Source organism: Tenrec ecaudatus, chromosome 17 (genome assembly GCF_050624435.1).
Source record: "Tenrec ecaudatus isolate mTenEca1 chromosome 17, mTenEca1.hap1, whole genome shotgun sequence".
In the NCBI taxonomy this organism is placed as follows: Eukaryota; Metazoa; Chordata; class Mammalia; order Afrosoricida; family Tenrecidae; genus Tenrec; species Tenrec ecaudatus.
This window is the reverse complement of record NC_134546.1, coordinates 60,761,607-60,788,898: the sequence shown is the minus strand read 5'-3', so window position 1 is coordinate 60,788,898 and position 27,292 is coordinate 60,761,607. Positions and strand designations below refer to the sequence as shown.

Here is a 27,292-nt window from a genome sequence, read left to right as displayed (position 1 = left end):
CTCTGCACATATGTCTGTGTTATGAGTTGGAATCGACTCATGCAACTAAACCACGTATAGCTGCTATAGTATATACAGTATTGGAAAATAAATAAAAGTTGCAGGTAATAGTAATATGCACATTGCATCATTCCTAATAAAAGTCTCGTGGATTATTGAAGAAATGTATTGTAGGAACTCGGGGGGGAAAGGCACTGATCACTAGGCACCATCATGGGATTCTCCCCAAACCAAACCAGAACATTAACCAACTCTCTTTCTCAGAGTACATCATTAAATCCCAAAACAATCTAGTCAACTTTGAACTGCCCCTTTGGGTATCTGAGATCTTTATAGGAGCCATGTGTTAGGCCAGGTTGACTAGAGAAACAAATCCAGAGACCCTCATATATTTGTATGAAAGAGTTTTATATCAAGAAGCATCCCAGCCCAGCTCAAGTCCATAAGTTTATACTAGTCCATAAGTCCCTCTTCAGAGTCACTCAGCCACATGCAATGATACAGGATGCAGGAAGATCACAGGCTGGTGGGTGCAAAGTCCTGTGGATCCAATGACAGTGGCTCTCGCAGCAATCAGGGTCAGCCAGCAGGAGGGTGAAGGCAGGGGGGATTCCGGGGGGAGGGTCTTAGGATCCTCCTCATGAGAAGGCCCTGCACACAAGGAGTCACCATCAGGCTGTGACTTGATTGACAGGCTAAACTCCAACCCTACACTTTTATATATCTTCAAGGTGACATGAAATTATGTAACTTCCACAAGTAGGTAACCTCATCTTCTCGTGTGGATCGACTGATGACTTCAAAGTACTGACCTTGCAGTTCCCAGCTCAGGGCACGCCCCACTGTGCCCCCAGGACACCTTAATAGGAAGGATTGGTTGCTGAAGGGCGTCTTCACGGTTGATGAAGTAGAGGGGCAGTGAGGGAGGAAGACAGTGAGATGGATGGACTCAAATAACATGGGGCTCATGAGAAGAATGTCTCAGAACTGGAGGGCATTGTGTTCCATTGCACGTAGTGTTACCAAGTCTGATGGACTTGACAGCAGTTCTTTATTTGCTAAACTGGTCGGTACATGAGGAAGTGGTCTCGTCATTGTATATCTAGAAGGATGGGGACGTTTAGTAGCTTTTGAACTATGTGCTGGGAACTGGGTGAGATGCTGTGTTGAGATTGTTTGATTTGGACCTCATTTTCTCCATGAGTGACGGGCCCCTCATGGCTGTACAGATAGCATTTGGCAGTATTTCCTATGATCTTTGTAGATGAGATAGAGAAATGTGCCGGAGTGATTTTTGGAGGAAGGTGGAATTATAATGGATTCAAAGGCCATACCTCAGGACTGATGGATGGGCTTATGTTAATGTTAAATCTCAGTACATTCTTTCCTGGTGTGCCCCCTGACCAGACTGTCCCCAGTACCTAGTCAAGCTTTCTATCAATTGCTCTCAAAAGTGCCAGGGAGAGCTGGTGTTACACAGCAAAACCAGGATCTTCTCTTTACCTCCCTTGTTTCACTACAATATTCATTAGAAATAACACCTTTTGTTGCTGTTGGATGGTAGAAATTATGGGGTAGGAAGAAGGAAGGCCTAGGAAGGACCAGTCAGTCTCTTACTCCATTACACACATGACTATCACGTGTCAGGGCCCAGCTCAAAGGCAGTAAGTACAACAGCATATTTGGTATGTAGCTCTTTGCTAAGGACAAAGCCTTATACTTGAATTTTTATAAGTCTGAACAAATATAGGGTAAGAGGCTTGGAGCTCCAACAGCAGTAGGTGTTTTGTTTTGTTTCTTTAAAACACACCCTAAAATATATTGGCTGTATATCTCATCTGAAATTCTTGAGTCAGTGGTTACGTTATAACTTCCTCAAAAGCTAATGTTGTCTTGAAGCATATTGTCCAAAACACACTTGATTATCCTTTTCTGCTATACATCTGGTGTAGTCTTTCCAGTTCTGTTGGCCATATTTTAAGGAGGATGTTGATAAGCAGTGTATCCGGGGGAAAGTAATCAGGATGAAGCAATGTCTTGAGACAGATACTTGCAAAGTAATTGAAAACCTCTGAGGTTGTTCAGCCCTGAAGAAAGAAGAAAGCTTCTTTTCAAAGTGGGTAATTGGATGATCTTTAATGATCTTGACTTAAATCTGTGATTCTGTAACGCACGTGAAAGGCTGGCATGTGGAGGAGGGATTAAACCTATCTTTAGCATCCCCAGAGAACAGAACTAAGAGCAATGAAGAAATGTTAGAAGAAGGGAAATATTGGTTCCTAATGAAGAAAACCTTTCTAATAATTACAGCTAAATGAGAATGGAGTAGACATTCTCTCGTTGAGGCATTAAAGCATGTATTGAGTTGAGATTTATCAAGCTATCGTTTACAGACTTTTCCCCCCTTTACTCCAAGCTTTATTTATTTTCTCATTCAATTTAATTTCCCATTGCAAACCTTCTCTTGGGCGCATCCCTTATGTCCTCTGTGCCTTATGGCTTCATGTCGCATCGAATTTCTGTGAAAACTATGCTTTCTTGATTATCAGCCTCTGAAATGACCAATGAGAGGAGAGAGAACTAATTTAAGTAGATGCTTTTTCGAAGTTAATGTATAATTCTAAAAGAACCATTACTTAATCAATTTACTTTAGTATTACAGAAATGTCTCCGGCTATTTGGAGTTGCTCTTACATATGAATGGCTTAAGTATCATTAAGTTCAGGTATTTATATCATGTGTCCCTTCCACATTTCGTTCTAAAAACGTAGTATTGAAAACCAGATCTAAAATGAAGCAATGAACTATTTTATTCACTGACTCCTGAACCAGTCAGGGGCTTTTTCTCCCTTTGTGATGTTGCTCTTCATTTTCATCCAAAGACTACTCACTGGCACCCAGTCAGTACTGTTGTGAGGGCAGAACTGCCCCGTGGGTTTCCAAGACTGTCCATCTGTGAAGTAGAACGCCTCCCCTTCTTTCCTCAGAGCAGCTGGTGGCTTCAAACTGCTGACCTCGTGGTTAGCCGCCCGTCTCGTTACCCACTACACCGCAGGACTCCTTAGCTTTGGAATACTTAATCTCTTTCTGCTTATCTACAGTCTAACTTCCAGGACTTTTCTCTAGACCCGTGTCTTAAAAAGTTGCCTTGGGTACCTCCAGCTGAGCCTAGTATTTTTCTTCCTTTTCTGGCAGTAGGCTATTTTGTTAGCATTCTCTCTACATGTGTACTACACACAGTTAACTGTTGTGAATTCGTTTCTTACTGCTTTGCATAAGCAAGGATTTTTTTTTGTTTAATAAATAGGATTATAAACTCCTTGATTTTTGTCTTGCCGGAGACTGTAAAACTATATACTGAATGAAATAAAAATTCAAAAACTCAGTGATTGGATTTCTGTTATTGTTGAAACTCTTCGCAGCAGAAGTGGGCAAAGCCCTCTATGCACCACTTCATGCTTTACCACCAACTTTCCTTTCCAGTGTAGCTTTGCCTTTTCTGTTTAACTAGTAGATTTTAAAATCTGTAAGTAGAACTGTATCCATCTTAAAATTGAAACAAAACATCTTCACTCACCCGGATATTCTAATGCCACTGTCCCCCACCATTTGGGGGTTAACCTCTATTTTTCAAAGCATATACTGGTTTCTTTATAATCAGTCCCTCAGACTGACAGGTGATCTAAAAAGGCTTTCTTACACGGAGAAAGGGAGACAGTGGGAGAGATGAAAATAATAGTAATGTACAATCTATCGGGGTTATGAGGGTGGGAGGGGAGGGGGGAAGGAAAAAAAAGAAAAAACCAAAAGAACTGGTACCGAGGGCTTAATAGAAAGTAAATGTCTAGAAGAGAATGAGGGCAACATATGTACAAACATGCCTGATTCAACGGATGTATGAATTGTGAAGAAGCTCAGAAGCAACAAAGCCCACATGGAAGAAGCACACCAGCCGGTGTGATCACAAGGTGTCAAAGGGATCAGGTATCAGGCATCATCAGAACAAAAAAATCTTACCATAGTGAATGAGGGGGTGAGTACAGAGTGGAGACCCAAAGCCAATTTGTAGGCCACTGGACACCCCCTTACAGAAAGGTCTCGGGGAGGAGATGAGCCAGTCGGTGCGATGTAGCAACGATGAAAAATACAACTTTCCTCTAGTTCCTAAATGCTTCCTCATCCCTCCTCCCTCTCTACTATCATGATCCCAATTCTACCTTGCAAGTCTGACTAGCTCAGTGGATGTATATTGGTACAGATAGAAACTGGAAACACAGAGAATCCAGGGCAGATGATCCCTTCAGGTCCAGTGGTGTGAGTGGTGATACTGGGAGGATGGAGGGAGAGTGGATTGGAAAGGAAAGGGGGAACCGATTACAAGGATCTGCTCGTGACCTCCTCCCTGGGGGACGGACAACAGAAAAGTGGGTGAAGGGAGACATCGGACAGGGCAAGATATGACAAAATAGTAATTTATAAATTATTAAGGGTTCATAAGGGAAGGAGCAGAGGGAGGGAGGGGAAAAATTACCTGATGCCATGGGCTTGGGTGGAGAGCAAATGTTTTGAGAATGATGAGGGCAATAAATGTACAAATGTGCTTTACACAATTGATGTATGTATGGACTGTGATAAGAGTTGTATGAGCCCATAATTTAAAAAAAGTACGAGCCCCCAATAAAATGATTTTTAAACATAATAAAATAAAGAAATAAAAGACTTTCTTTTAAAATGAAATTTCTCTTCAGAAACAAAGACCAGGGGCACGTTCCAATGAACTGAAAAGTGCCAGTGGCATGCATGCTTTTTACATTGGCTGGTTAACATGAACAACAAAAAAATAGTGAAAATAGCAAATAACATTTTAAAATGCGAAATATGGCAGTAGCGATGTCTAATTGCTTCATAGATGAAGTAGCTTATAATCATTGGCTTTATATTTTTGTATTCTCAGTTCCTCATTACAGGAGCCCTGGTGGCATGGTGGATACTTGTTGGGCTGTGATCCTAAAGGTCGGCAGTTTGAAACCATCAGCCACTCCTCTGGAGCTAGACAGGGCTTACTACCTGCATAAACAGTTGCAGTCTCAGAAACTCACAGGGGCAGTTCTGCCCTGTCCTATAGGGTCGCTATCAGTTGGCATCGACCTGATGGCAGTGAGCTTGGTTTTGGTTTATTCCTCATTATGAGGAGACTGGTGGCATAGTAGTTAAGGCTGCCAGTTGCTAACCAAAAGGTCAGCTGTTCAAACCCACTGCTCCTTGCGAGAAAGATGTGGCTAGAATCTGCTTCCAGAAAGATTGACCACCTTGAAAACCCTAAAGCGTCAGTTGCTACTGAGTTGAAATTGACTCAACAGGAAAAGGTTTGGTTTCATTTTCCATTAAATCTTTGCCTGCCCTGTTGATGTTCCAATGTAGCACTTTTAAAAATGAACCCAGCCTGGGTCTATTTTGTTCTGATTGGCTTGCACTCTGGGAAGCATGAGCCCATGTCAGAGATCTGGTTATAGTTATTAGTTAGGGGCCTGTCTGCAGATGTTATTTTCCAGTAAGTATTTTACTTAGAAAAAAAATATGTTTGTGTGTGTGTATATATATACATATATGCACACACACACACACACCCAGGAACCATGTGAACTTATTGAGGATAACAGAACCTCTGACTAGCGCAGCGACAGGTGACACCTGGCACAGTGGATACTCTGGCTAGGGACTCTGGCATTGTGCTAAGAGACATGTAATGTGGTGTTCCCCTGCTTGTTTTAGAAGCTTAATTGTCCATTATGTACTAATGCTGTTTCAAGTAATTGTATTCATGCAGGCTGGATAATTCAGAGTCACATTTTAGGTGGCATAGGATGCAATTATATTTACATTACTACTTTTTACAGCCTAAAGGAACTTTGAATATGTGTCCGACCGATATCCTTCGGTAGAACTGTTTTTAAAAAATATTCCTTAATGATATAGAATCTTAATTAATATTTTTGTAACTTGAAGAAGGGGTTTATAATGTTTAACTTATTATAAATTCATTCAGCAACTTTGAAGATAAACTGTTATACTGTCGTTGTCTTCAATTATATTGCTCACTACATTTCCTGTCTCACTCAGTTTCTTGTTGAGTTTGAAAATGCATTGCAGTCACAGAGTTCAGACAATATTCATACTTATGGCGTTTATTAGGGAAGTTAACAGGCTCCAGTTCAGATACCTGCTCAGGGGACAGTTGTTCAGTCAGGGAAGTGTCTGCCATGCCTACAAGCTGACCTCTCTCTGGCCCCAAGCTTCTGGGCCTGGCCGCTGCTCTGCTTGTGCAATGTTAAAAAGCTTTGTTAGTGCTGCCAATACATACCCAGAAGGCAGGACACTGCACTGTAAACCTAAGTCCAAAGTCGTTCAACTGCTCCAAGAGTCAGCCAAACCCAGCTCTCCCAGTTAAGTGCCCAGAGGCACCCCATTCCATGACCTAGCCTCCTGGCCCCAAACACTCAGCTTTACTTGTTCTGTGGCCTGGGAGGCCCACCATTCTGACTCATGCCCTCACTCCAGGTTCTGCTGCTGCGCCTGCTCCTGTGCCACTCCTCTGACACCAGAGCGGTCTCTTGGATCAAGGAGGTTCAATGCACAGGGATCCCAGAGTCCAAAGGAAAGTGCTCACGCCCAACTCTTCCCTCTTGCTGGTTGTGAGTTCTTACTTCCTGGTTCTGAAATGGCTGATTTATACTCAGCAAGATAGCAATCATAAGTAACCCTGCCAATAGTCACTGAAGCATATAATCTGATCGTTATCTTCCTCCACCTTCTTACCCAGAGTCATCAGGAAAATGAAGGTCATTTGGTGTATGACTGGAAGAGCCTTATGACATAATTCAGTACATTGCATTATTTTATGCCCAACTCTTAGCCGTGTCTCATCCAGAGCATATTCCAAGTGTATCTTAGTGGAATAAATGAACGAATGAGGCCATTTTGGTGTATAAGAGAATTTGAGGGGAGTAACATGACCAACAGCTAAGGTTTCTAATACAAAGCAGTCAGCACAAGGAAGACCAGCAAGCCAACAGAAGAAGCAGAGGACATGAGCAGGTAGCTCACAGCACAAACCATATCAATGGCCTCAAGCTTATGGAAAAAGATAATAAGATTTGGACTTTTTGAACCATCCAACTTGAGTTTTCATGTTCTTGCACATGCAGCCATCTTAAGATGGAGCCTACACATGAACTGGAACACTCAGTCGACGGCCCGAAAGCTATACCCATTTTTGATACATATGACCATGCAGGTGTGAGTGTCCTATGAGGCTGTGGTCTAAAGAGATCCCCCACCTGACCCAGGAGCCAGAGGAGCTGAAGCAGTGGCCAGGGGAAGGCAGAGCAGTCACAGGTGAGCCAGCGATAAGTGACAGTGTGTGAGTTATTGATTGACTGATGCTTGCCTTCCCTTCTGCCCTCCACAGGGCAGACAGTAACTGTCCTCCTCCTGGATAGCATTCCCACACGTGAGGCCACCGTATGGGCATGTTATCATCTAGGAAAGTGTGGGATTGATGTGAAAAGTGATTCTGTACCATTGAATTGTATGTATATTGAGAATTTAGAAGCAAGTTAATGTGCCACTCCTGTAAATCAGTTTAGTATTAAAGAGAATCCTGTAATTAGCATTCTGACTAGAAAGGAGATTATAAAGAACTGAAAATTAATTTGTAGTAAAAATGTGTCCTAGATTCATTTAGTAAAAATTTCAGTTAGAACCACATTCAGAAACAACAAACAACTTTATTTAAGGCCGATTTTCTGTAAAAATTTGCTTAAAAGCAGTTTCTTCATAGATCCTTTGAGAATCTGTTACAGATTCTTGTCCAAAAGGGGAATCTACATGTACACAATTTTGTCTGTGTCAAGATATTTACCGATTTCCCAAAAGCCTATCTATGGGCCCCAGGTGAAGAATTAGATTTTATGTTGTAGATTTTAATAATATCTCCGAACATGATCTGCTAAATCATTCCTTCTCTCTAGTTGGTAGAACTCAGCATTGACCTTGCCCAGATGGAATTCTTTGCTTGCCAGTACTTGTTTCTATTTGGTTTCAACCTTTAGCTTTTTATCCTTTCAGTCACTCACTCACCAAATACTTCCTTACAGAGTAATGTGCAGAGTACTACAGAACAAAACCTCACGGCCACCGAGCTGATTCTTACTCACAGGGACCCCTAGAGGATGGAGTAGAACTGCCCCTTTGGGTCTCCAAGGGAAAGCCTCATCTCTTTCTTGAGGCGCAATTGATAGGTTCAAACTGTGGACAATTGAGGGTATTAGAATACATAAGACATGTGGTGTGTGTAGTCTTATAGGGGAAGTGATGGAAAGATTCAAGCTTTGTACACAGAACAGAGCTTGGCTGATGCCAAAAGAGCAGAACATGTTTTACTGCTTTGAGAGCTTGAAGTGATCAAAGATTAGAAAAATCTTCATGGACAGAGCTTGTAGAGTTGTTAGGGACTCTGATTTTATTCCTTAGCTACTGACTACTTTAGAAAGGTGAGAGGTTTTTCAATGATCCCTCTCAATATAACCTTTTTATTCCCCAATATTGTATTGTGTTTTCAGTGATTGTTTACACAGCAATTTACATTCCCATTTCATATATTTCTTCATAATCATTCCGTGACAATGAGTACCAGTTTCACAATGTTTCACAATAGTCTCCTTACTTGTGTTTTGGTGTATTTTTCCTACCCCCTTACCCCTCCCTACCTTCTCATCTTTGCCGTAGAGCCGTAGGTTCCCAAACTTATTTGCCCTGTCATTCCCTTTTCAGAAAAAAAGATAAGAAAAGAAATTACTCAATGTACCACTAGCAATTAAATGAAAAGTTTTTGTATTCTATAAAGAAGGTAAATTGATTCACATTCTGACGAGACATGAGACCATAAGGAAGGATACTGTTTGTTTTGCATCCCCCTGGATTGTTCCAGCCACCTGCCCCAGGGGGCAGTGTCACCTAGGTTGCAGACACTAGCGCAGTGGTTCTCAACCTGGGGTCGCGACCCCTTTGGGTAACATAAGACCATTGGAAAACAGTATTTCCCATGGTCTTAGGAACCGAGACACCACTCCTCTATCCATTTCCAGGTGGATGCACCCACATGAGGATAAACCCACAACTTAGCCATGCTATACCATTCTTTTAAGACAAAACTTTATTTATTTGCAATTAGAAATAAGTATAATATATAATTACATATAGTTTTGTGAGGAATGACTATGCCTTAAGGATGTTCAATTTGTAATAATGAAAATACATCCTGCATATCAGATATTTACGTGACGATTCATAACAGTAGCAAAATTACAGTGATGCAGTAGCAATGAAAATAATGTTATGATTTGGGTCACCATAACATGAGGAGCTGTATGGAAGGGTCGTGGCCTGAGGAAGGTTTAGAACCACTGCCCTAGAGTAATTGTTGACCTTTTTGATCCTTTCCATCTAATCTTGATACTGTGGCTGGTGCCGTATCATCCTTGTAGGAGGGTCGTGATTTCATCCATCCAGCGCATGTTTGTATGCTGCTTTGTGCCTGCTCCTGCTCTCGACCCTGGCAACACAACAGTAAACACCACTGCCCAAAGGCTCTGCTCTCCGCGAGCTCACTTTTGGTGAGGGAGACAATAAGGAAAATAAATCAGTAACTCTTCAGGAAGCTCAAAATCACTGCTGAGTGGACTCTGCCTCATGATGACCCAGCGTGTGTCAGAAGAGAACAGTGTGCTGGGGGGTCCGAATGGCTACTCTTTGGGAAGTAGAGCTTCAGGCCGTGCTTCCACGGAGACTCGAGCCAGTGGAGTGCTTAACTGCGCGCCACTCAGGGACCTCCTACAGCCTGTTAGGTGATCTGTCATAAATGGGAAAATAAAGCAAGGAAGGTTGGATTAGGAATATGAGAATAGCAAGCTTGAACATGCCTGAGGAATTCAAAGAACAGTGTTAGGATTAAAAATAGAAGTAAAGGAAGGAGTAATAGGGAATGAGGGCAGAAAGATACTTGTGGAAGAGGCCGTTAGATTAGATAGGGCCTTTTAGCTCCTTTTGATGTCCCGTGGGATACACAAGGAGCCCTGGTGGCATCATGGCCACTTCAAACCTACCAGCCGCTCTCAGTGGATGAAAGACGACAGGCAGTCTGTTCTTGTAAAGATCTACAGCCTTGGCGAATGTGTTAGGCTGGGTTGACTAGGGAAACAAATCCAGAGACACACTGTGTGTGTGTAAGAGAGAGTTTTATATAAAAGAGCAATTGTATTTGAGAAAACATCCCAGCCCAGAACAGATCAAGTCCCTAAGTCCGCTATTAGCCCAGATGTCCATAAAGTCCTCTTCAGACTCATGCAGCACATGCAGTGATGCCAAATGCAGGAAGATCACAGGCCGGTGGCTGAAAAGTCTATGGATCCAGTGGCGGTGGAAGCATCTTCAGGGCGCTGACTGCCATCAGTGTGGCTCCATGTGTCTTGTGAGCAAGTGCTCCAGAGGAGAAAGTTGAGGTGTTTACGTCCATACCGAGTTACAGTCTCAGACACACTCGGGGGCTATCATTCTCTCACTTGGAGGGTTGCTATGAATCAGGATTGAGTTAATGGCAGAGGAGGAAACCTGTAAAGGAGCAGACAGCCTCATTTTTGGTAGATTTGAACAAATAAACTTGTGGTTAGCAGCTGCTATCCAACACATTGTGCCTCCAGGGCTTCTCATCAATGTACAGATGATATTTGAAGAAATCAGACCTAATGAATTCATCAAGGAGTAAGTGCAGAGGGAAGTTCCAGGACAAGGAATGTGTAGCGGTCAGAGGCATGAAGAACCAGCAAAGGACCCGAGGTGGGGGTTCACTGTCACTATTTCAGAGTAAACCAGGAGAGCATGCTATCTTGGAAGTCAGGTAAAAGAAAAGTTCCGAGAGAAGTGATGAACCTCTCTCAGATGCTACTCGTAGTTCAAATAAAATGGGCACCTGCATTTGTTCAGGTTTAGTAATGTGGAAAACATTAGTGATACTGAGAAGAGCAGGTCTGTGTAGGATGATGTGGGGAAACCTTGGTGGGTATGGTTTCTGAGAAAACAAAGTGAGAAATTGGAAATGGGCAGAAATAATGATCACTTGAGGAGTTCTGCTGACAAGTGAAGAAAAGAAATGAAGCAGCAGCTAGAGAGAAATATCCAAGAGCAAGTGTAGTTGTTGTTGTTCTGTGCTTTCGATGAGGAGATTGCAGCATGCTTGTAGGAGGATGGGAAAGATAAGGGGAATTTTCATGGGGCCGGATGAGAGGTTAGTGACTGTTAGTGGGTTCTCGTGCACACATGCAAAGCTTCGTCTTTGCCAGGAGCAGAGTTCAGACGAACACTGAAAGCTAAACCAGAGTCTGGCGGAGTGAGGTCAGTGGGTAGATAGGATTGTGGGAGTTAATTGAAATTCTTCTCTTAGTGCCTTTGTTTTGTCAGTGGAATTGGAAACAAGGCCATCAGGTGAGAATGATGATGATGGGAGGGAAAGTTAGAGGAGAGAAAAGTATGAAATAGCCATGTGGGAGAGAGACTGAAAGAGTGACTGAATGAATCAAGAAAATTCAGTATAACTGCTGGGGCTCGTTTAAGATTCCTGGTCATTGGTTTAAAGAGAAACTAGTTAATCAAACACCGTGCGCGCGCGTGTGTACACTTATCTACGTTGAGCTGTGCCAATACCAACATGGAATAGGCCAAAACTGAGTTGAAATCAATCTTAGTCAAGCCAGATTGACAGGGTGAGAAGGAAGGCAGGGGAGGAAAGTGCTTAAGTGACTGGCTATGGATTCAGCTTGAATAAGGAGGGAATGGAGGAACTGGGAGGTGAGAGCAAGGGAAGAAGTGGTAGGAGCAACAGATTCGTGCGTTTTGAAGGATTGTTGGAGTTGGAATACTCCAGGGAGCGGTTCTCAGCCTGTGGGCCGCAATCCCTTTGGGTATCGAACGGCCCTCTCACAGGGGTCGTTGCCAGATTCATAACAGTAGCAAAATTACAGTTATGAAATAGCAACAAAAGTAAATTTATGGTTGGGAGGTCACCACAACATGAGAAACCGTATTAAAGGGTCACGGCCTTAGGAAGGTTGAGAACCACTGCAGAAAGGGATTCCATCAGTTGGTGTTTCAGAGATAGGTGAAAGGAATGACTTGGATGAGATAATGAGGGGAAAGGACACCTACCCCAATATTCAGGTGCGGTCATTTACGTAGTTGGGAGAGAAAAGACAGTCTTTGAGAAAGAAAGCTTGCGTAGGCAGGGGTGGAGTCAGGGAGAACCACCCTGGTTAAAAGAATTAATTTTAACCACAGAGCTGGCAAAGAACATCTCACATTGAGCAACATTATAACAGCAATAGGGCAGGGCAAGAATTGCAGTGGGATTTGGGATTTTAAGTTTTACTCTGATGTCTTCCTTTGTAGCCTTCTCTGGGTTACTTTGAATTTATAAGCATGCTCTGTATTTTCAGTATCTGGAAATTTTTCATGGAAATGAATGTCAGTCCTAAGAATGTGATCAGTAGTGCATGATTCAGTGTTTCCCAGGATGGATCCGGGACCATCAATAATGATTTTTTTTTTTTTACAGCTCCCCAAGTACTTCCCCAATTTAGTTGTAGCTCTGGGTATGCAGGACAGAATGACACTCCTCTGCTACAAGTCTCCCTCCTCCCCAAGTTTTTCAGCAGTATCCAAATGAGAGAAACATTGATGATAAAAAGTCAGCATAGGGTTAATCCTTTTCTTTTTCAAGTTTATTTGCTAAATTGTTTCATCTCTTTGAAAACACATCTGAGTTACTTTTAGTAGTGAAAGAGTACATTTAAAAAATAATAGTAATCCAAGAGCACATTGTGGTTCTCAAGCTAATGAGACAGTACATCTATCAGCGATAATACTTCTGTCCAACGAATAGAGATGTGAATGAGATAATGCACCTATCATTCATAGTTCTATTAGTTAGACCTTTTTTACAGTTTTAAGGATCAGAGAGCCCAGTCATACACAATAAAGAGATTCATTAATTGAGCATAACTGAAAGTTCAGGGGGTAGGTAGGCTTCAGGAATCGTTGGCCAGTAACTTGATGAAGACATCAAGGATTCAGACTGCATTATCCCACTGTGCTGTACATAACACTGGCTTTCTACCAAGATAGGGCTCTCTGCCTGGTTCCAGGAGTTGCTCAAGTGTTCTAAAGAGAAAACAAAACATGGCTTCTTCTAACAGAAAGGGCAAAATTAACCAGAAGCCACCAACAAATGTCTCCTCTTACCTCATTGGCTTGATTCCTTCTCCCTGAATCAATTTTTGGCAGCTCATGCAGGCCCGCTCCTGAGCAGCAGCCAGTTCTGAGCATTGCTGTCTCGCAGTTATGAGCTGGATACTGGAGCGGACAGACAACCAGTGTCAACTACTGTGGCTTTTCAGTTGTAATCTGAAGCTTTAAAGCATTTTTTCCTGTTATATTTTCAAAATGAATCAAAATATGTGTTGCTGTACTGTATGTTTGGAATTGGCCATTATATAAAGTAGTATAGCAATTATTAAACATTCCTTTCATGTAAAATTAATTAAAGGTTGGAGTAGTCAGAAGATTCGAGTTAGTTGACAATTTGAATCTGTACCTACTTGTGACCGATAATTGTTAACCTCCTCTCCTTCACCTCCAGGTGATTAATTTAGCTACCATTTATGGAGGGCTTAGTGATTGGATTTCTATCTCCTTTCCATCAAAAGTTGCCTGAAGCATTGTGGTGAAGTGGAACGTGAAGTGGATTATGATTAATTCTAATTCTAGTGGGGGTGATCAGGGTCATCATGACTTGGAATTGACCAGAAGACACTGGATTTTTGTTTAATCTGTTGTTAACCCCATTCAGTGATACTTTTATTTGAGATACTGGATTTCTATTCTTTTTCTTTGTTTTGAGAATCATTTTCTTCATCTTTAGAAGTCCCATGCAAGTCTTTTATAGAAATATTTTAGTACCATCATGTCTGCATTTTCTCTCACATCTTTGCCTGTGTGAAACATTTATCTGAACTGTCTTAATACCCTCCCCTAGTTTGATCATCACTTTCACTTCGGTTTTGTTAATCTTGAGTCATTTTTTTCTAGGTCATGTTTTATTGCTTCTTCATAGGTCTAAAATTGATTTTATTAGCTACTAATTGTGAATTTTATATTGTTTATTGAATTTTGTTTTGTTACAGTTACAAATGTTGCACTTATTTCTGGAAAGTATCTAATAAATTATTTGCAGAAGGGTTGGATTCTTTCATGACTTCTTTAAAAAACACTTTATTGTGAATTGGGTCAAGGCTTGCAGAGCAAATGGGTTTTCTAGTCAACAATCCATCCACGTTTTGTTTCATGTCCTTAATAGCAATTCCGCGATGTAACATTACTCACTCCACTCCTACCTGTGCTTCCGGTTACCACCCTTCCTCCTCTTTTAATTCTCTGCCTTCTGAACTTTATCCTTGGACAAATAAATGCCTTTCTGATCTCAAATGTTGATTGTTCTAAGTACTGCCACCTTCCTAGGGTTATTGTTTATGTGATAGACTTGTCTTTTGTTTGGCATAAAATTAAGGGGTGGAGGGGTGACTTCAGTACGAGGCCTGATGGGAGACTAAGGGCCATAGTGTCGGGGATTGCACTAGTCTCTTGTGACTGGGAAGATGGTCTTTTTAATGATTGCGATTTCATTCCATATTTTTCTCCCACACTAGCTCTAATGCCTTATTTGTAACCAGTGAGCATCAGGGTGAAAACTTGAGTACCTTCTACTCTAGCACTAATTTACTCTCACTACTAAAAGCCCTGGTGGTGAAGAGGTTAAAGTAATTGGCCACTAACTGAAAGGTGGATGGTTTGAACTCCCCAGCTGCTCCTCGAGAGACAGATGTGGCAGTCTACTCTGTAAAGATCTACAGCCTTGAAAGCCCCGAGGGACCCTTGTGCTCTGTCCTCTACCATTGCTTTGAGTTGGAATCGACTTGGTGGCAGTAGCTTTGGGTGTTGAATGCTAAGAGATGAGGTCCATCGAGGGTGCACAGTTTGTGGTTAACTAGTAACCTAAATAGGCTGTTGGTTTGAATCCACAGAGCAGCACTCCAAGAGCAAGGCCTAACAATGTACTTCCATTAAGACTATAGCCCCCCCCAAAACCTAAAAGACCCTAGAAACATTTCCACCAAGTACCCTGTGGAGATGCCTAAGACTGTGTTCTTTCGGAGGCACTGTTGACAGTCCCATGTATTCAGCAAGATTTCTCTTTTCTCTGCGTAGTTGGAAGCTCTGCATTCAGTTCCCCTCATTTGTAAGCTGTAGTAATAGTCATTTTATTTTCAAATAATTTTTCTTCCCCCAAAGTTGATTTTGCATGGTGTATCATGGGATTTCATCCTCCTGATATACAAATTGATAGTCTGCCACAGATCCAGTAGGACCTCCATACATTTTTCTGAGTTTCTTTCTCTGTTGCTCTCATCTCAAATAGCCTGTCCTCCACAGCCTAGCCATCTTGATGGCTTAGCCCAGTGTTTCCCAAAGTGGGTGGTATTACCTTTGGGAGGGAGCTGGGGGAGGGGGAGTGCTGGAACTATTGGATGGTGGGGACAGCAAAAGCAAGCACCTATACTTTATCCTGGATTATGGACAATAGGACACAATCTTTTAATTGCTTGAGGTGGGGACTCTGGGCAGTTGTTTTTTATGAAAAGCGGGTGGTGGGCCAAATAAGTTTGGAAACCTATAACCTAGACCAATTCTAATATGTATCTTTTCAACTTGGCAATATTGGGGATGGGTGGGGGTGTTCAGGTGCCAAATTACATCCCTGTATGAAATTACCTTTAAGTAGAAAGCTGGGGTGATGGTTGAATTCTCTCATTACCCTTTTCTCTGGGACCACAATCTGTTTCAGTCTTTTGTTCAGTCTGTAAATACGTGTTTCCTACATGTTGTTCATGTCTTAGTTGTTTAGGCAGGAAGATAATTACAGAGCCTCTTTGTTCAGGAGTAGAAATCTATCAACATTTCAAATTTTTCCCTTCACACTATAACTCTTCCCCTCTCTAAAGCAACCAACTAAAAATATGTGCAAAAATGTCAAAACCTCTCCTCTTTTCGCAGCGTGTTCAGAAGTTAGCTATGATGAATGTGATCAGACTCACGCACTCGGTTCTGCTCAGGTACTCACTTGTAACCACAAAATCTCCAATGTCTGTGATGAAGTGGGGGACCTACGTATTTGTAATATCTAATCCCAGTGAACTAAGCTTTGGACTAGAATGAGGCCAATGGGTACATGTAGGGAACACAATCTTGAGGAGGCACTCATTCTGGGCATCAGCCCGTTCCTGCACCACTGGGAGAGCTAGTGTCTCCTGGAATTTTGCACTCCTGCACTTCAGTCTCTCTCTCACCGTCTGTGTGGCATGTCCTTTCCTCAGTACTGGCTGAGAAAAGGCAGGACGCAGGGGAGAGGATCTGATCTGGCCACAGCCATGAGCACTAAAGCATTACTTATTTTTAGGTTAGTCTCCCCTGGCCCTAGGAATTAATCACTCTCCCCACCGAGGTCAGAGTCTGTTCATTCCACGTGGACTACTGCCCACAGGACTGCCAGCTCTGATTGCAGGTGGAGTGTCAAAGAGTGCCTGACTTGGCTTCATGAATGAATCTGCATCTCTAGGAGGAATTTTAATGTGGGTCAGGGACACATAACTGAGCTCTGACGGTGGGAAGAACAAAGCTCTGACTCTCACATGAAATGTACTCCTTGTGGGATTTTTTTTTTTTTTGGCTCGTGACAGTTTTGGATTGCTCTAGTGTGTTTTTTCTTTGCCCCTCCCCCCTTAGAATATTGAGGAAGCCCAGTTGATCTGAATCATGCAGCTGTGCCTGAACTGACCTTAGGTATACATCTGTAAAAATGGAATAGGAGTGGCATCTGACTGCTTCTGATCTTCCCCAGTTTCTGTGAAGCAGGGATCAGTTGTTCCTCCACCCTCTAACCTTGGGTTTTTTGTTTTTGAATCAGTTCCTCCCACAGTACTCTCCCAGAGAAATATCTTCTGGGTTCAAAAATTAATTGCAGTGGCCATATAAAATTTACAAACAATACTCATGAGTATGGAGTTTACTAGAGAAGTTAACAGGTTACAATTCAAGATCAGAAATACTCAGGATACTGGTCTTTGGTCAGTACCACCTCTTTGCAGCCATGCCCGAAAGCATGCTTCTCTCTGGTCCTCAGGCATATCTCTCAGGCAGATAGCCCCTTGGCCTCTCTCTGCCCTGTTCTAGTAATGTAAAGTTCTTGTAGTGGTGCTGATAAATGCCTAGGACGTACACTACTATGCCAGAAGCCCGGCCCCAAAGGCACTCAGCTGTAGCTCTTAGGGACTGCAAACCTAGCTCCCCCAATTAAGTACCCAGAAGCAACCTACTCTGCACGTGAACCTCTTGTCCAAAGGCACTCATCTTTCTCACTCCATGGGCCAGGAGGCTCACAACTCTGTCTCCTGTGCTTACTGCTTTTGCCACCACATCTCCAGTGTACAGGGATTGTGGAGTCCAAAAGGTAAGCTCTGCTCCTGACTCTTCTTTCTTGATAGTAATGATATCATCCCATTTTTCCTTCTGAAATGACTCATTTTAAACCTAGTAGGATGGCACAATTAATCAGTCTCCCTCCTCAGAGTTCCTAATCCCAACACCTACAAGAGTGCCATGTAATTTTTTTTCCTTATTAGTAAGCCAGCCATCCTTTAGAGGGGCTATAGATAACTCACATTTGAATTAGAATTGACTCAATGCCAGGGTGTTTGGTTTTTTGCTTACCAATTTTCGTACCCAGTCATTTGATAGACTATAGCCAGAAGAGCCATACATATCAAGGAATTCATTACATTGTAATAGCTAAACCTAAACTTAAGAAAGAAGGGCAAAAACAATTCATTTGTGTCATTTTTCATCCAGTTTTCCAAGATTGTTCAGATAGAGATTTAGGTAGAGTTCTAGCAATAATAATAAAAGTAATTTTACCTGGAATGGTCTCGGTTACTATTTCTGGTAGTTGCAGTACTAGTAAGTACCTGGTTAATAATTCAGTGACTTTAAAACTTTGGCCCTGTGTGCATAGAAAGCAATTGACAGTCTTATGCCATTATTGCTTTGGATATTGAATTTCTTGACCCAGTTATTGATTGCTTACATCTTGATCTTTTTCTTTTTTCATCTCATGAAAATATTTGCATATTTGTTTCATTTGAAAACATTTTTATAATGAGTTGGTGTATAAATACCCCTAATCCTGAAGGAGGAAACTTATACAATCAAATATTTGTAGACATATGCAGTTTAATCTTGTAATCACTAGGTGAAGCAATGCAGTGTAATAGAAAATAGTCGAATTAAATTGAGTTATTGTCCAGGTTGAACCACTTACTCTTTAGCATGTCATTTCATCTTTTTGAGAGTTCATTTTTTCCATATGTTAAGTGCGTGCATGTACGCGCAAGGGAATGTGACACTCTGTCTGCGTATTGTACAGTCTGGAGCCCTAGTAGCACGGGGGTAAGTGCTTGCTTGCTGTTCAGAATGTTGGTGATCTGTGCCCATCAGCCACTCTGTGGGAGAAAGGTATGCAATCTGATTCTGTAAATATTTATTGCCATGGAAACTCTGAGGGTCAATTCTACCTTGTCCACTATGAATCAGAATCAACTCGATGGCAATAGCTTTGGTTTTCATTTGGATTATATGTTCTGTACCAAGATTATGATAGAAGATGTGATGAAATCATTTTGAAAAGTTTGTAAAATTCTATATGAATACAAATTCTTAAATGATACATTTTTAAAATCGTTTTAGTGAGGGCTCATACGACTCTTACCAAATCCATCCATCCATCCGTGTGTCAAGCACATTTGTACATTGGTGCCATCATCATTCTCAAAACATTTTCTTTCTACTTGAGCCCTTGGTATCAGCTTCTCATTTTATCCCCTCCCTCCTCCCTCTTCCCTCCCTCCCTCATGAACCCTTGATAATTTATACATTATTATTATTTGTTCATGTCTTACACTGACTGATGACTCCCTTCACCCACTTTTCTGTTGTCAGTCCCCCTGGGAGGGGGTTATATGTAGATCATTTTCAGTTTAATTAAGTCCTGTTCTTGGGAACTGTAAATCCTATTTCTCATTTAATTTTTTTCTATAATAATGGCTTCATAAAAGGCAGGTGAAGAAAAATTAGGTTGGAGAATGTATAGAAAGCATATTAATGCAGAAGACCAACTTCACTGCTGTCCAGTCATTTCTGACTCCTAGTGACTATTAGACTGAGCAGACTGCTCCTCTGTGTTTCCGAGGCTGTAATTTTACAAAAGCAAAAAGCGTCCCCTTTCTCCCATGGAACAACTGCTAACCTGTCGTTAGTAGTCCACTGTACGCCACCACACTACCTTAGCATTTATAAATTACCTGTGGGATGATTTTCAATCTCTTTACAAGTGTGGGGTGGTGGTGTACTGTGCACCCTTTTTTTTTTTAAACATTTTATTAGGGGCTCATACAACTCTTATCACAGTCCATACATATACATACATCAATTGTATAAAGCACATCTGTACATTCTTTGCCCTAATCATTTTCTTTTTTTTTTCTCCACTTTTCTTTTTTTACATTTTATTAGGGGCTCATACAACTCTTACCACAATCCATACATATACATACATCAATTGTATAAAGCACATCCATACATTCCCTGCCCCAATCATTCTCAAAGCATTTGCTCTCCACTTAAGCCCTTTGCATCAGGTCCTCTTTTTTTCCCCCTCCCTCCCCGCTCCCCCCGTACTGTGCACCCTTAATTAAACTTGATTGAAGTGTTGACTGGTTTTTCATTAGTAGACTTGGTAAATCCTTAAGCATTAGATTCTGTGAAATGATGTATGTGGATATTTCACGGAAAATTGTTTTCCTCATTCAATCTGGTTATTCTTTGTTACCTAGGATGCTTCTGAACTGCGTTCCCTCTCCTAATTAGTATACATGTGAATGTAAACTAATTTAATACAAACCTAGTTTGAGTATAATCAGAGAGATAAATCTGTCAGAATTTAAATCATAATGATTGAAATATGAATGTAATATTTTGGTTTCTTCAATTATTCAAATTGCTTCCCTCTCCTAGAATATTCTTGACTGGTTCATTCATTCATTTATTCATTTATTTACATAGTGTCTACTATTGACAGGAATTGTTGAATAACAACATATACCAGTAAACAAAACAGACAAAAATCCCTGCTTTTGTGGATCTTACATTTTAGTAGAGGTAGACCAAAAAAAATACAGAGAAAATATGTAATGTGTCAGATAGTGATAAATACTGTACAAAAATATAAGCAGGGAATTGTGGGAGGGAATGTTGGCAGGCATGACAAAGAAGGTAACATTTGAATAAAGACTTGAAGGAGCAGCCTGTGCAGATATTGCAGGGAAGGGAGTTTTCAAGGAATAGCGAATGCAAAGGCCCTAAACAAAGGGCACGCAGAGAGTGCTCTAGAAACAAGGAGAAAGCCAATGTGATCCAAACCTGATGAGAGTAGTAAGTACATGTGCTTAGCAGAGAGCATGGGAGCTAGTTAAATGAAACACATTGGGGACTTGGTCTTTGAATCCGAGGAAGGAAACCATTGGAGAGTTTTGAGGAGAGTAATTACATCTGACTTATTCTGGTTTAAAGCATCACCATTGGCAAGGGAACGGGAGTGCAGGGCAGGAATGAATCACTGAGAAAACTCACGCTCGTCACTATCAGGTTGATTCCAATATATAGGGCTTCCGAGAGTCTAAATCGCTGTGGGAGCAGCCAGCTTCATCTTTTTTCTGAGGAATATCGGGTGGGTTTGAACCGCTGACCCTGAGGTTAGTAGTTCAGTGTTTTACCCAGTGGCTCCTACTCTTCGCAGTAACACAGGTGGGCTCCATTGCAATAGAAATGGGGGAAATGGTTGGCTTTGATGTTGAAGGTAAAGCCAAAAAGTTTTGTTGAAACATAAGAGATGCTGTGTTACTACTGGAAGATTAGAGATTCTATTTTCTAATATGAAAAGGACTATGGAAGAGGTTTGTGGATGGACTAGTAATGGGATTAATCAAGAGTTTGATTTTGAACATGTTGAGAAATGCATATTAAATTCCCAAGAAAAGCTGAGTAGATAAATAGGTGGGAATATTAAATAGGCTCTGTGGAGAGAGAACCAAATTTTCTATCAGTAGATCATTTGGGACCCGATCAGTTTAGGTGATGTTTAAAGCCTGCAAATTGGCAGAGACCACCTAAGGAGGGAAAATAAAGGGAAGCCAAAAGGACTCTCTCTAATGTCTGAGCTCCAGTGCACTCAGTATTCGGAAGATGGAGATGGGAACCAGTACAGGCAAGTGAGAAAGATGAGGACCAGGAGGGTGAAGGGTACTGAGACACACCCACACATGTCAACGAGGGTATTATTGTTTGTGTCAGCTGCTGCTCACAGGTAAAGTCAGATGAAACTGAAATTTGACCACTGAGCATTACTGGTGACTTTAAGAAGAGCAAGTTGGTTAGGTGGAGGGAGAGCCAGACTGATGGGGATTTCAGAGAAAATGAAAGAAGACGCAAGCATAAACAACGCTTGAGTTTTGTCCATTTCACAGCTTTTTTTTAAATCGTTTTATTAAGGGCTCATACAACTCTTGTCACAATCCATACATACATCAATTGTGTAAAGCACATTTGTACATTCATTGCCCTCATCATTCTCAAAACATTTGCTCTCCACCTAAGCCCCTGGCATCAGCTCATTATTCCTCCTCCCTCCACGCCCCCTCCTCCCTCATGAACCCTTGATAATTTATAAATTATTATCTTGTCATATCTTACACTGTCTGATGTCTCTCCCTTCACCCACTTTTCTGTTGTCCATCCCCCAGGGAGGGAGTTATATGTAGAGCCCTGTAATCGGTTCCCCCTTTCGACCCCACCCTCCCTCCACCCTCCCGCTGTTGCCACTCTCACCACTGGTTCTGAAGGGATCATCCACCCTGGATTCCCTGTGTTTCCAGTTCCTATCTGTACCAGTGTACATCCTCTGGGCTAGACATATTTGTAAGGTAGAATTGGGATCATGATAGTGGGGGGGGGCATTTAGGAACTAGAGGAAAGTTGTATGTTTCATTATTGCTATATTCCACCCTGACTTGTTCCTCTCTTCCCCCAGTCCCTTCTGTAAGGGGATCTCCAGTGGCCTACAAATGGGCTTTGGGTCTCCACTCCGCACTCCCCCCCATCCCCCCATCCACAATGATATGATTTTTTGTTCTGATGATGCCTCATACCTGATCCCTTCACTGGTCTTTTTAAAGACCTAGTTTGGGGTTTTGTTGATTAACCCCCCCCCCCCAGGTTTCCCTAGTTTGAATTTTATTGATTTCTAATAATTTTTGCTATTTCTTTTCATCTGATTGCTTTATATTTAATTTTGCTTTTTCCAAGTTTCCTCAGATAATCGTTCTGCTGTTAGATCTTTCCTTTTTAAAAAACTATATACATTCAGTATTATCAGTTTTCCTCTAAACACTGCTTTTGCTGCATCACATAAATTTTGACAAGCTGTGTTTAAATTTTATTCAGTTCAAAATGTTTTGATTTCTCTGAGACTTCTTCTTTGACCCATGTGATATTTGAAAGTGTTTGTTTAATTTTCAAATATTTCAGGATTTTCCATTACTGCTTCCTAGTTTAATTCCATTATGGTCTGAGAGCCTCTTTGTGATTTTTGTGCTTTGAAGGATTAGGTATTAGGCCCACGGTATAGTCTGCCTTAGTGAATGTTTCCTGAGAAGAAAATGTCTTTTATTATTGTTGGATGAAGTCTTCTACAAATACCAATGAAGATTCATGGTGCTCTTTAGTTCAGCTATATCCATACTGATTTCCTGCCTGTAGATTCTGCTGGTTACTGATACGAGGAATATTCCATCTCCAACTAAAATAGTGAATTTTTCAATTTTTCATTGAAGTTCTGTCAGTTTTGCTTTTCTATGTTTACTTTAAAACTCTGTTATTAGTTATCTTATATTAAGGATTATGTTTTTATTGGGAATTGACCTCTCTTTGATTATGCAGTGTTCCTCTTTCTTTATCCCTGGTAATTTTCTTTATTCTGAAATCATACATGTCTGAAATTAATACTCCATTAAAAAAATTAGTGTTAGCATGTTTTCTCTTTCTCCGTCCTTTTACTTTAAAACTCTTCTTTATATTTAAAGTGAATTTCTTATAGATAATATATGGTTGAGTCATGTTTTTTATTTTTATTTGGCCATTCTGGCCGTCTTGTCTTTCAGTCGATGAATGTAGATCATGTACATTGGAAGTGATTATTAATGATAGGGTTGTTAGTATCTGCTTTTCCTATTTGTATCTACTTTCTATTAATTGCCCTCGTTTTTGTTTTGTTTTTGCCTCCCATTCTCTGTTCTGTATTCTCCAGTTTTTAATGTTCTGTTTTCTCTTCTTAGCATATTAGTTATGTGTGTATTTTTTTAATATTTAATGGTTGCCCTAGAGTTTGTGATTTATATTACATCAATCTAAGTCCATTTTTAGTGAACACTATACCAATTCATGGGATAACAATACTTTATAACAGTATTCCTTCTTTCCATCTCTTTTTTTGTTGCTGTTATTTCACTAAATCATAAGCTATAATTACCCTAAACATTTTTATTATTTTGAACAAATGTCTTTAAACGATTAAAGTTAAAGTTTTATCTTAATTTTGTTTCTTCTATAGTACTCTCCCTTTTCTATTTTCTTTCTCTCTGAAGAACTTCTTGTAGTATTTCTTTTATTTATTTAATTTAATCATTTTATTGGGGAGTATTTCTTTTAAAACAGGCCTACTAGAGACAAATTTTCTCAAATTTTGTCTGAGACAAAGTATCTTACTCACTTTTGAAGGATAATTTTGCTGAATACAGAATTCTAGGCTGGCCCTTTGTTTTTTTTCTTTCACAACTTTTAAATATTTCTCTATTTTCTTATTTGTATGATTTTTGAAGTGAGGTCATGTAATTCATATTCTTACTTTCTATAGGTAATGCAGTTCTTATTCTCTGGCTTATTTTGTTTGTTTTTCTCTGGCTTATTTCAGGATTTTCTTTGCCTTTGATGTTCAGCTGCTTGAATGTAATATCTTTAAATTTACATTATTTCACATTTATACTGTTTGTTCTCTGGACTTCCTGGATCTGGGCTTTGATATCTGTAGATAATTTTGGAAGATTCTCAGCCATTATTACTGCAAAGTTTTATTTGTTCCTTTCTCTCCTCTCCGTCTGGTGTTCCCCATATGCTTACGTTATAACTTCTGTGATTGTCCCAGAGGGCTTGTGTTTTGTTTTTTAGTTCTCTTGTTCTCTTTCATTTTTATTTGGGAACTTTTTCTTGACATAGCTTCTAGCTCGCTGATAATATTCCTTAGCCATCCATGTCCAGCTACTTATGAGCCTATCAAAAGCTTTATTTCTGTCAAAGTGTTTTTTATTTCTGACATTTGTTTTGAATTTTTCTTGGAGTTTCCTTTTCATTGCTTACATTATATGTCGGTTCTTATATGTAGCCCACTTTTTCCATTAGATCCCTCAGCCATATTTATCATTAACCTTATTTACCATAAACCAATAAACTAATCTCATTGCCTTAAAGTCAGTTCTGACTCGACAACCTGTAGGACAGGGTAGAGCTGCCCCTGGGGACCAAGGCTGGCAGTTGTTTGGATGCAGACTGACACCCCTTTCTTCCAGATTGGGCCGGTGGGTTCAAGCCTTTTGAGTTATAGCCACTCATTTAACTGCTACACCAGCAGCACTCTTGTATTTATCATGGTTACTTTGAATGCCTGGTGAGATACTTTCAAAGTCTCTACCATGTCTGAGTCTGGTTCGCATGCTTTGTCTTTACAGAATGTGTGTATTGTGTATGTGTGAGTACATGTATTCTAGTATGTCTTGTGATTTTTTGTTGAAAGATGACAATGCTGTACCAAGGTCTGAGGTGTGTAAGTCTATGAGGGGGCTTTAAAAAGCCCATGGGGAAATTCTATTGTTTTTTACTTTCTTACAGTTATTTTAACTATAATCCCCTGCTGTCCAGGAGCCTATTGCTATGATGCTAAGCTATGAGGTATTAAAACAAACATTCTGTAGTTCTTTGATTAGATTTTAGTCTTTTAATGAGACTGTGTCCCTGAGCTGTCTACATACATATTCTCTCTCTCTCTCCCCCTCTCTCCTTTTCTCCCTCTCTCCACCCCCTCTCTCCCCCTCTCTTTCTCTCCTCCCCCTCTCTCCCCCCCCCCCAATTGGAAAGTCCAGAGAAGCTTGAAGGTGGGGAATTCACTCCTCAGTCAGTTGGACTTTAGTCAGACTCACTGCAGACAGCAATAAAATTGTTTTTCTTGAGGATAGGCCTTGGTATGGAGCATAGAGATTACTTCCCTTCTCCCCTGCTGGAAGCTTAGATCTCTCTCTCTCTCTCTCTCTCTCTCTCTCTCTCTCTCTCTCTCTCTCTCTTTTTCCCCCTCCCTCCCTTTTTTCCCCTCTCCCCCCTCTCTCTCCTCTCTCTTGGTCTGTCTTTTTTAACCTGATCTCTCCTTTGAGAGTTTGGTGAGGCCCCTGCAGTTAAAATGCACAGAGAACCCCTGTGGCTGGGCTCCCAGAGGGAGTCACTCTGAAGCTAGTGGACCTCTCCAGCATTTGATCCATGACAGCCTCCTGTTCTCTCCAGGAATGGCGTCAGCTATGAGCTTCTCTGCTTGGACTCTGATTCCTGGTAAGCTGTAATTGCTTATTAGCATCCTTTCTGCCACTCCTGTTTTGGATTAGTTTGCTCTGTGACCTCAATTCTCTGGTGGATCCCAGGAGAGTGGTTCATTTTTAATTATTCAGTTTTCCATATTCTCTTTTTAGACAGGAATGAGCACTATCCAGCTCTCTATATTTTGGACCAGAAACCCATTCTATCACATTTAATATATTCTGTTCTCTAGAAGCAAGTCACTAAGCCTAGACCACACTGAGAGGGGTTAGCCAAGCCCATCAATACCATCCAATGGGAGGGCCATGTTAGAAGTCTGCCACCACATTGCTTTTACCCTACAAGTGTAAAATGATGAATTTTTGAGTCTATTGATTGTTTTTCACATTCTCTCACAAAAGCTCGTATTTGGAAGGGGCTAATCAGAAATGAAGATTGGGTTTGAGGCTGTCAAACAAGAGTGACTTGTTATTCAGGCATGCTCTCAAGCCATTGTCTTGATAATTCATTCATGAATTGATTTTTTTAAAAAAATCTACAGGATTTAAAGAAAACAAGAATTTTGTTTTTAAAGTCAAATAGCATGTAGCTAGTAGTTTTTTGAGAAATTCAAGAAATGGTCTAGTAGCAAGCTATTTATACAATAGCTCGAGTTTCCAGCCTGTCGTTTTATGACGTGGATGGACCGGAAGTCACTGGGTTACTAACTCCTGGGCTCTGGACAACACCTACTTGCCGTTTAAACCGGCTCTGGCATGGCTCCCAGCACACCACAGGCACAGCCCAAAGCATTACAATTTTGCAGATGGAGCGTGGTGCCCAGGGCAGGAAATGTTTAGGGTCGAAGCCTAGAACAGGAGACTCCTGGTGAGCCTGCCCCTTGGGGAGGCTGATGCTTGAGATTATAGCTAGAGCGGTAGGAGATTGGCACACATTCGCAGTCTTTGAGTGGAATGTCGCCATCTTTGAGTGAGTTATCCACCCATCTTCTGTAAGACAGAGATTACGTTCTAGCAAGGCCATTGTTGCAGTTAGCCATAACTTTAAATATCCAGATCTGCCCTGGTGGCGTTTCATTGTCCAAGACAGAACTGGAGAGAGCAGACTCAAGGTCCTGACAAATTCCTCAAGACATAGTTTGAACAGCTTTTATTGGTAACCTCGGGATTCCCTGTATGTCAAAGGTTGTGCAATTAAGGTGTTGCTGAACTTGATTCTTTCTGTAAAATAATTTTTTCCTTTTACAAATAAGTTCATAACAGGCATCTGATTTTGGATGGCAAATGTTTCTTTTATTTTTATTAACAATTTGAACATTAGGACAATTTGT

General features: G+C 40.9%; 1 protein-coding gene across 5 annotated transcripts in view; it reads left to right on the top strand.

The window, feature by feature from the left end:
• The window catches only part of GLCE (glucuronic acid epimerase), a 114,677-nt gene that overhangs the window by 15,899 nt on the left and 71,486 nt on the right, over positions 1-27,292 (top strand). Inside the window, exon 1 of one of the 5 annotated variants that reach the window (XM_075535256.1) lies at positions 25,774-25,977. The exons of the other annotated variants lie outside the window; for them this stretch is intronic. The gene's annotated coding sequence lies outside the window, so the exon portion shown is untranslated. Of the gene's footprint in view, positions 1-25,773; positions 25,978-27,292 lie in introns of those variants that run through there. 5 annotated transcript variants of the gene reach the window in all.